At 38.1% G+C, this 9,785-nt stretch overlaps 1 long non-coding RNA gene across 1 annotated transcript; it reads left to right on the forward strand.

The window, feature by feature from the left end:
- Positions 1–3,114: 3,114 nt before the first annotated feature.
- LOC137989961 (uncharacterized) lies at positions 3,115–4,062 on the forward strand. The gene is made up of 3 exons (XR_011121089.1): positions 3,115–3,197; positions 3,402–3,606; positions 3,866–4,062. It is a non-coding gene; the product is annotated as an uncharacterized lncRNA (long non-coding RNA).
- The last annotated feature ends 5,723 nt before the right edge of the window (positions 4,063–9,785 follow it).

Here is a 9,785-nt window from a genome sequence, read left to right on the forward strand (position 1 = left end):
TTGAAATCTTTCTGGTGAGTTGTGTTGTCTGTAGATTACCCCACAGATTACATTTGCATGGTTCTTAAATTGGAATTAAGTCCATAGTGCTTGAAAAGCCACCTCTGATTTTTTTTTTCTATAACTTAGAGGCGTCGCGACGTATTCAAACAAATAACCTGGAATATTTGGATTAAAACCAAGAAAAATTGGATCAGTTATCTTTGTCTCAGTGATTCCAATAACACTAAATCTATATTGTAATTCATCTGATAAATGAACCTGGAAATCATCAAGATTGTGCTTTAGACTTCTGATATTATTATGAAGGAGAGCGAAGGTTCCGTCGCATCGGCAAGGCTCAGGAAGATTTAATTTTAGTTTATTAAAGCTATGAGGAGAATAATAGCGACTTCGTAATTTTGGTTTAGCAAGATTAAGGTCAGGGTTGATATCACTATCTGCGTTTAGACTAAACAAGTCTAGGTCGTTTATACTAGTTAGTTTTCAGGATTTCTCTTAGTTGGTAAGTTATCCAGTAAAAGATTATTAAATTGACCATGATAGGAAAGAAAGTTAAGATCATAATACGGCAATTCGCGAAAAAGCAATTTATTTAATTTCAAATTTTCACTACAGCTCATACTTAACTGAAACTAAATCACTTAGCTGGTAGGTTACAAGGAAGATGCGATATCTTCCTCCAGCCGCTGTAGATCTCCGATTTTCGTGATCTTGATTGGCCCAGGTTCACTCGTCTTCCTAAAGTAGACGTTGGAGTTTTTTGCCCAGCAGTATTGAAGTTTATGGCGATCCTTGAACGTCTTGGCTTCGTAAAAGATCTGTTGCTGATTTGGAGTTAAGTGATCAAAAATTCGCACACTGTTGGAGAAACCAACCGTCACTGGATTTACTTTGCACACGTCTTGCCGTCGAGCCATGACTTCATATTTCGCTAAACACCAGACAAATTTACAGATGATTGGTTTTGGCCCGCCATTTTGTTTGTGGCATTGTACACGGTGGGCAATGTCAATATCCTGCAATGACACATGAGCTCCCATTCGATTAAACAAGGCAACACGGAGGTCGCTTGTCATCTTGGCAGATTCAGGAGAACCAATTTCTGGGACTCCTATAATTTTAACGTTAAACTGGTAGCTTGTAGGTTTTCGATTGTTTTACCGATCCTGTCAACTTTAGATTTTATCTCAAGTAGGCTTGAATTTAATCGCTGTATTTCCCGCTGAGCATGTTGACGAAACTCAGCAAAGTCATCGTACTCTTTGTCAAGAAATTCTAGGCTTGATTGAGCTTCCGCGTTAAGAGAAGCTTCGATGCTCTCGCGTGAGCTGGGCGGTTCCTTCTGCTGAATGGTCACTTTCAGCTTGTCGATTTCGGCAGTTAAAGTCTCCACCTGCGCTTTCAACATTTGATTTTCTTTACGTAGTGCTTCAGCCTTCATAATGGGTCTTCCTTGAACCCTGCAAAGACTAAGTGCATGTTGTTCTCAACTCCTCAGATGTCGTCTTACCATTCTCTGGCTGAACGTCCTATATATTTATCTGTAGGAGATAAACCGCTCTAGCGTGTTCACTCTATTAAACTACTTGGGGTTCACATGACTGACACGTTTAAGCGATCATGATCATGATATGTCAAGCATCTCGCTTCATCTTCTTATGGTGGCCTTAATGCTCTGAAGAAAATCAAGAACTTTACAAACTCACTTATGTCCAGGTTTGCACGCAAATGCGAAAATTACGAATTTTACGAAAATTTACAAAGATCGTAAATGGTGCAAAGATGACAAATCCCCAACTAGGACTCGCGATTTTTGCGATTCTTGCGAAATTTGTGAAAAATCGCAATTTTCGCAAAAAGCGTTAAAATCGCAAAAATCGCGACTTTTGTCGGGGACTTGTGTTCTCTGGCTTTTCAATGTTCTGCGATTTTTGCGATTTCAACGATTTTTCCGAAACTTGCGAATTTAAATCGATGTGCAAGAGAAGGTACCTGTCCATTGACATGCACACCATACACATCAAGTGTTTCAAGGGCTCAAAGATTAAACCAGAAAGACCGTTTTAGTATCGATTTAAAGGTAACAATTTAACAAGATGGAAATTGTTTATTTATAAATTAACATGGATGTGTTTGTCGATGTGTTGTACAATAAGAAATTGAGGGTTCACAATCTACAAATATCCAATAAACAAATTTCTTGCATAAAAACGAACCGACTATTTAAAAAAATAATGCAGACAAACTTGAGGTAACGGTAGTTGACGTGAATTACGTCGGAAACTCATTCGCTTATCATGCCAGGAATCCGTCAAGACCTAATTGCAAAATTCATGTGTTTTTTACTTTAGGCGAAAAAACACAACAACTATTTTTCACTTTAATCGTAGTTAGGGTTATGCTTTGGAGATTTTGCTTGAAGGCAATATCGATAATTTAGGCCCCCGAGCTATTCCCTGCAGACAGGAAAGACTAACCGGCAAAAATGGCTAGCGCGCTCTCAGAGGGGGTTGGACACGGTCTGAAAGGCCTCATGGTTGGTCGCAGTAGCGAATCACGAACGCTCTTTTCTCGTGGACATGGACTCAACATGGCGGACTTCTGGGAAGAAGTGAGTCTCAATATTGATAATTTTTACCTACTTGTTTTCAAGCCCACAGGACAAGTTGGAGTTGGTACTGGGCTAGCTTCTGGAAACTTTTTGATTCTAAACGTAACTTCTCAGACAAGTTAGGACTCGACTTCGGTGCTTCACTGTCTGTCTTTTTTAAGCTTCGTGAAATTTGAGTTGATGTTAAATTTTGTCGATTTCTCTCCAAACCCAAGCTTGTCAAACTTCAAAATTAATATCCATTCCAAAGTAGATTAATTTCGTAATAGACAATGATCGGGCGCCCCTCAGCGCCCCTCTAGTTAGTGAATTATACGATGCTGAAGTAGTTGGATTTTTGCCACTATTTCCCTTTAACGCTATGAAATGTGACGACGAACCCGCGAAATTGTGCGTGCAGTCCGCGTAATCTCTTGGTTTAAAAAAATTAAATTTAACTTCTATTCTTTATTTTACCAGGTAAAATCATGAAGAAGAAGCGGCCAGTGAGGAAAGTCTTGCCCCTGGGAAACCATCTAATAAAGTGGCAAGAGAAGCCTGCAATTCGCGATCAAGGAAATCTCTGTCATTTGGAAATGAAGTTGTAAGTTGCGTCGTTTTTTTGCGAGAGAAATGTTGTTTGAGATAAAAAATAGCGTAGGACGTTGTTTTATATTGCATTATTTTTTGAATCAAGTAAGAAAAAAATAATATTTTTGGCTTCAGTTCCCCTTTGAACCTTCATCTTTTGTGGAATTTGCAGCATGTTTTAATGATTAATGGTTTCTTTTTATTGCAAATCATACAGGGATTGGAATCAGAAGATACATCTGTCAGGGCTACCTGGACTGACAGAGAAATTAAATCCTTGGTACAGTATATTGCCTTGTTTTGTGACCTTGGAGAAGACTGCGAGTGGGTGGAGAAGCCGTGGCCACATACCAAATCAACATTATTCTGGGACAGCTGTGCAGAGGCCATAGCAGAGCATACAGGTCTCCCCATAAGATCTGGTTTGAAAATATTTTGATAATAGTAGTTATTGACTGAAGGTATTTATGTTATCTTCAACATTGACATACATTGCATTTACAGTATCATCAACTTGACATAATAGTTTATGCTTTTTGGCAATCTTCCTTATTCAACTCTGTTATATCAAGTTTGTAATAATAAAATTAATAGAGTGGTTGTCATTTATATTTTTGTAGTTAAACCGTTGGATCTTACTATCATATGTTATGTTTTCATGTTGTCTTTTCCTTCTTTTAGGAAATGCATGTCGAAGCAAGGTCACCAAGAAACCTAGTGCTCAATACAGATCAGTTGATGAAGCTGAGGAGAAACTGGGAATCAATTACTTTGGCGATGACAAGTTATCAAGCCCAAATGACAGCAGCTCGCCTGATTCACATTCTCCCTTGATTCATGCTTCCCCAGTAAGTAATCCCATACCAAAGAAAATCTTACCAGGAAATTATCTAGAAAGTGTCATTGAGCAATTCAAAAAGCTATCTACTTGTCAACGATTGCAGTTGTTAACACAATTTTATGAAGAGGTTGCCATTCAAGACTTCATTAAGGACCTGAAATGGTTTACACCAAAAGACTATGTTAAGCTTTCCCTCCATGGCATGCAAAACTTGCAGAGCAAAGGGAAAAGCAACACACTTTTTCATCTTTGCAAGTGTATTGGGGAGGTATGCCCAGATGGCAGCACGACAAGAATACCCATCATGCGTATGCCTTTTGGCCTCATTTCATATAACTGCGAGTTCTTTTCACATGACAATGTTACAAACCTGCGTGCCTCAGAGGATTACATTCAGTGGATGGAAATAATGTATTCTCACTTTGGGAACAAATGGGCATGTCTACATAATGGACCAATGTGGTCCTATGACAAAGATGAAAATGATGAGGAAACAAGGGACAGTGACAGTATTAATGAGAATGTTGTTGCTGCAGATGGTGGTCAAGAAAAGGATCAATTGGATCAGATAGATGATGGCAGTATTGTTTGTGCAGGTGAAGAATGTGAAGTTAGTGCAAGTCCTGACTTGATTACTCCGGCCATGTTAAGTGCTGAGTGCTTGCCAAGTTTGCCAGGCAATGAAGGCAATAAAAAAAGTACTATGTCCAGGACAGTCGATGCAAACCGAATTGTTTCCCTGATTTGGTCAGGGATGACTACAGATGACATCCCAGAATACCGTGAAGAAGCCTCAGTTGCCCAGGCTCTGGAGAACCGAGAAAGGCATGGAGTTACCTCTGTTAATTCAAAGAGAGTGGAATTAAAGAGAGATCCCCTCACGGTACGTTACAAAACCAAAATTCAATAATAAAATGATAAACATAAGGTTATGTGACTTACTGTTTATGTAATCCATGAGTTTGCGCCCTGAAAATGTTGGGCTGTCATTTATGCTCAAACAAATATACAGTACATAATATATGTAAGTGTATAAAAAGCAAAATTGCATGTAAATAACAGGTTTGTTTATCTCCTTTCGATGATTAATGGTGATAACAATATTGACACAAAAAATGTAAAATCTTTAGGCAAAAGTAAATGTGGCTGGGCCAAGTGCAAGGACAATACGTAGACACATAGAAGATAGTGGATTTTCCAAAGAAACTGACATTCAGGTTTGTTTAACTAATGAAGCTGGTGCTGTGCTCGACCTCAGCGGTAGTCCACTAGTCCTGGACTAGTGCAAAATGCTTCTGGACTAGTAAACTTAGAACCACTAGTCACAGGACCAGTAACTACTTTGTAATTACTTTTTGCAATGTCTAAAAAAAATAAATTAGGTGAAAACAGAATACACGTCTTGTAAATGTTGTTTCGATTCGTTCCTCGCAACGTTTCGATCGCGAAAACAGATAGTCTAATTTAATTGTAAAAAGATATTCCAAATAATATTGCCATGCTGCAATCAGGAAGGACTACCAGAGATTTACTCAGGACTAGTAAATTTTCAGTTCAAGTAGTCCCAGGGCAAGCGATCAGAAAAGTTAAGGCCGAGCACTGAGATGGTATCTTAAATAAATTATTGTCATTTTAGTGAAACCACTAGAGTTTGTCAGTGCTTTATAAAAATATTTGATGGAGTACAGGCTCCATATTGTAAATTAAATTTGGGAAACAAGGACAAGAAAAGATGAGTCTTTCACTGTAGCAAGACACAACCCAACATCTGCCTCACATTCCTCATAGATTCTAGCCTTGACAGCTGCCCAGAAGTCAAGTCCTAATGGAAGATGGTGGGTTAAAGCTGATTGGACAGATATGAAGATGGGTTTGCGTGAGTCTGTGAAGAACGAATGGTCAGGTGACTGTGATTTGGGAGATGGTAGTCGTCAAGTGAGAATAGAGGAGTATCACAATAGACTGAATTTTTTTCAGTGTATTGGAGTTAAGGACCGTAAAGATAAAGGTCTCACATGCCAAGACTTGGAGATAGAGGGAGGTCGTATGCTTGAAGAAAAGGAGTTTCTGGAAGGGGAATCGAAAAAAGCAGAAGCTGTTTACCAGAAGAAAAAGAAACAGTCTAATCTCTTAGATGAATCATTGTTGGCTTTGGCATGGGATGTTGAAGAATATGAGAAACTGCTTTCAAAAAATGCTGACATAAGTAAGCTTATTTCCACCGTAAAAGAAATGCTATCTTTACCTGGTCAGAAAGGTAATCTTGAGAGGCCTTCGAGATGATCTTAAGGTTTATGTAAAGAACGTCACCATGAAGAAACGACAGGCAGCATCTCATCTCCTCATCTTCATGGTCTCTGATGAGCAGCGGAAAATGAAGCCCTATGCCATCCCAGTTCGCGTACTTCCTTACAAAAGTATCACAGATGCTACAGTAAGACAACTGAGAGACGAACTCAGGGAAACTATGCAAACTCTTGGTATGGTTTTTGTAGGTAAGTAAGTTATGATGTTATTACAGTAGCTCGAACAACAAATAAGCAAATTTCTTGCTGACAAATTCCATAGGTCATACATGTACCTTGTTCATGTACATCAAGCACAAATTATGATCTTTCTTTGCGGGAACACAGTGTACAATACCGATGGGGCAACATCTTGCACACTCAGGTAGCTAATCACATCCCAGGATTTTGTTCATCTTGCCAGCTTATACAGCCAGCCATATAGTAATGTGTATTATAGTTGTTGATCTTGTATTATAGTTGTTGATCTTGATTTCTTTAAGTTTAAGGGTTATGATCTTACATTATATCAATTCCAAGGGATACACATGCATGCACACACACAAAAGAAGACTGTATAAACATTAGCAAGAGAAAACTCAGAAATGATTATTTGAAATTTTGTTTTCCTTTTCCCTTTGTTTGAACTAATCCTTGGACTTATGTTCGCAACTTTGTGTAAACAACTTTCTATTAAAAGTTTTGACCATTTCTCTTTTAAATCTTATTTTAAAATCCATTTTGGTTAAACTATTCACAGGCTTTTCAACAGATGGCGAGTTCAATTCCTTAAGGACAAAAGGCTCAAGAAGACCTGTGTCAGTCGTTCAGTTAAAGACAGATGCTCGGAGTGAAGCACGTTCAACATCTGTTAGGCAGATAGAACGGATTCTTTTTTCCCGTTGTTGGCAAGTTCTTCACATTTTTTTCTATAGTTGATACTTGATTGTGATAAATGTATATTAGTGTATTGTGCAGGGAACATGTAAACAACATGTACATGTACCTTTCCACCTCTCCCACTTATAAACATTGAGTTCTGTTTGCCTTTCCATTAACAAGATGATAACACTGCCCTTGCGATGATGAAAAGTGGTTACTGACAAGAGTGATCACCAATTTGGGAAGCACTCGCTAAGATGCTGTGGGTCATTTCTTTGGTCAAAACTATCGAGTAAGAACAGCGCCTTGACTTCCTTGTCAGCATTTAAAGCAAATATCAGGATGGAGAATCTGGCTACATTAATTAAAAAATAGCAGCTGCATAAACTGTCACCTGTGTAATTCTTAATTATGAGAGCTTAATTGTTATTTTATTATTGTTGTCAAGTATAAATTAGTATTAGTCATAAGTCTAGGTAATTCAACTTATTGTAAAATTTTCATTTTAATTTAACTTAGTCCTAATGTTATATATTTATACACAAGTACTCAATATCTTAGTGTGATTTTAGATTTTAGTGGAATTTTAAGTGTTCCCGATTAGTAGACCACATGTGGTCGGCTGGAAGAATTTTGACACGATTATTAAGTTAGCAACTGACATTAGAACTAATTACAGCATTTGGCTAAATTATACATCTCAAACAGGATTTCATGAAGGTATGTCACCTATGAGAGTGATCGTTGATTAGTTAACTGCAATTAAAAAGAAACACTAGGATAAGACTATTAGGGAAACATATTTGGAGTGTTTCCTTTTATTTTGTTTTGTAGGAATTGACAATTCTGTTACAACATGTGTTAGTCACAGTGCAGTACCACGAGAAGACATCTTGTGGCTACACTCATTCTTGCAGGATAACAATGTTCCATTTGAGAAGGCCATCCATATTCTGCGAAGGACCCATTTCCCATTTAACTATGATCCATATCCATGGATTCCTAGTATAATGTCATTTTTACATTATAAGTTAACTTGTCTGCAGTGTGCTTGCTTTCTCTTAACAAAGTTGTTATTACTTTTTAATGCCTTCATTCCAGTTGGCCAATCATGTTTGTGCTTCTTGGAATTCTTGCATTTTGATTGGCCAGTTCACACTGAGGTCAGAGTGCAACACAAATCTTAGGTTGAACTAAGATAAGATATTGGTTAGTTGTCTCTTCTTCGGGCTTTTACTAAGCTATGCTGCCAAACATATTTATAAATGTACTTAAATTCAGTTTTACTGTCCTGTTAGGGACTGATGAAACCAAGAATGAATGTTTAAAATCCCTAATGGCCACATACCTGTTTCGACAGAAGGTCTCCCATTATGAAAGCCTTGGAGTCAATTTCAGGGAACATTTGTATGTTCCTGAGGTTGATTCAACTGGTGTTGACTTCCACGAAAGAGTAGACCACAACCATCTACTAAAGCACATAGCAGCTTGTACACGGAGTGGTGGTGTTCCTGGCATTAACCTACGGTGTTTCACGGAGTCATTGAATGATCCCACTACAGGATTGACATACACTGCCCTGACTGGCCAACACAAACAGTCTGTTCCCGACTGTGAGAGGCTACTTTCACCAGCCATGGCCAAATTCATGAGATCACATGGGTACACTGATGAAGCAAGGTTCACTGAAATTGTCAGCAACTGGCATAAAGTATCAGATGGACGAGGTTTGACTGAACAACAACGACAGCAGTATAACCAGGACATGCTGGACTACATATTGGAGGACTGGATTCCATGGTGTGCACACAAAGAGCAACGCGATTACTCAACACTGGATGTCAACAGGTATTTTTTTTAAGGTGGCTCCGAATCGGTCTAGTCAGATCTTCCTGTCACAAAATAGCAATAAAAATGTTCATGAATAACAAGTTCAAATTTGAGATTTTGATGATGGAAAAATTGGTGGCAAGATTGGAAGGTTATGGAAAATTATCTAAGCTGATTCTGATCTCTAGTAAACAAACTTTTTAAAACTTTGTAGAAATGTCTGTTGTGTTGATTAGACAAAGATGTATCAATGGTTGAGGTCACACTTAGCAGTTTACTAAGGTAAAAACCCTTAATTATGGTATAAAAAAGGTAAACAAAGTTTACCATGGTAAAACGCATCAGCTGACTTTTACATTTCCCAGACGTTTCCTTGTCACAAGAGTGCTATTCAAATGTCGAGTTGATGACAGACAGGAATTTTTCGAGTTCCGTCGCGTGAGTCTGAACACAACAACTTAATATATTTCGTGACTGCGCCATGGATCGTGAACTTGTTGTAGCTTCGATTGTGGCTCTTTTGTTTCTTCTTGTCTTCTTGAAATGACATAGCAGATTTAAAAACATGCTTTGAGGGAAAGAGTCATTCGTGTATCTTGTCATAGCCTAAACGCGGAAAATCGTATTTTTTAACTTAGCGTTCATCGATTTCTGAAAGAACAGATTCATGCTTATTTTTCAGGGAATTATAGTTGTACTTCAAAAGGTTAAAATGAAAATTACTTACCGCGAATTGCGTGAAAAGTTGTTGGACATGGCAAAG

This window comes from Montipora foliosa, unplaced genomic scaffold, assembly GCF_036669935.1.
Source record: "Montipora foliosa isolate CH-2021 unplaced genomic scaffold, ASM3666993v2 scaffold_481, whole genome shotgun sequence".
Classification (NCBI taxonomy): domain Eukaryota; kingdom Metazoa; phylum Cnidaria; class Anthozoa; order Scleractinia; family Acroporidae; genus Montipora; species Montipora foliosa.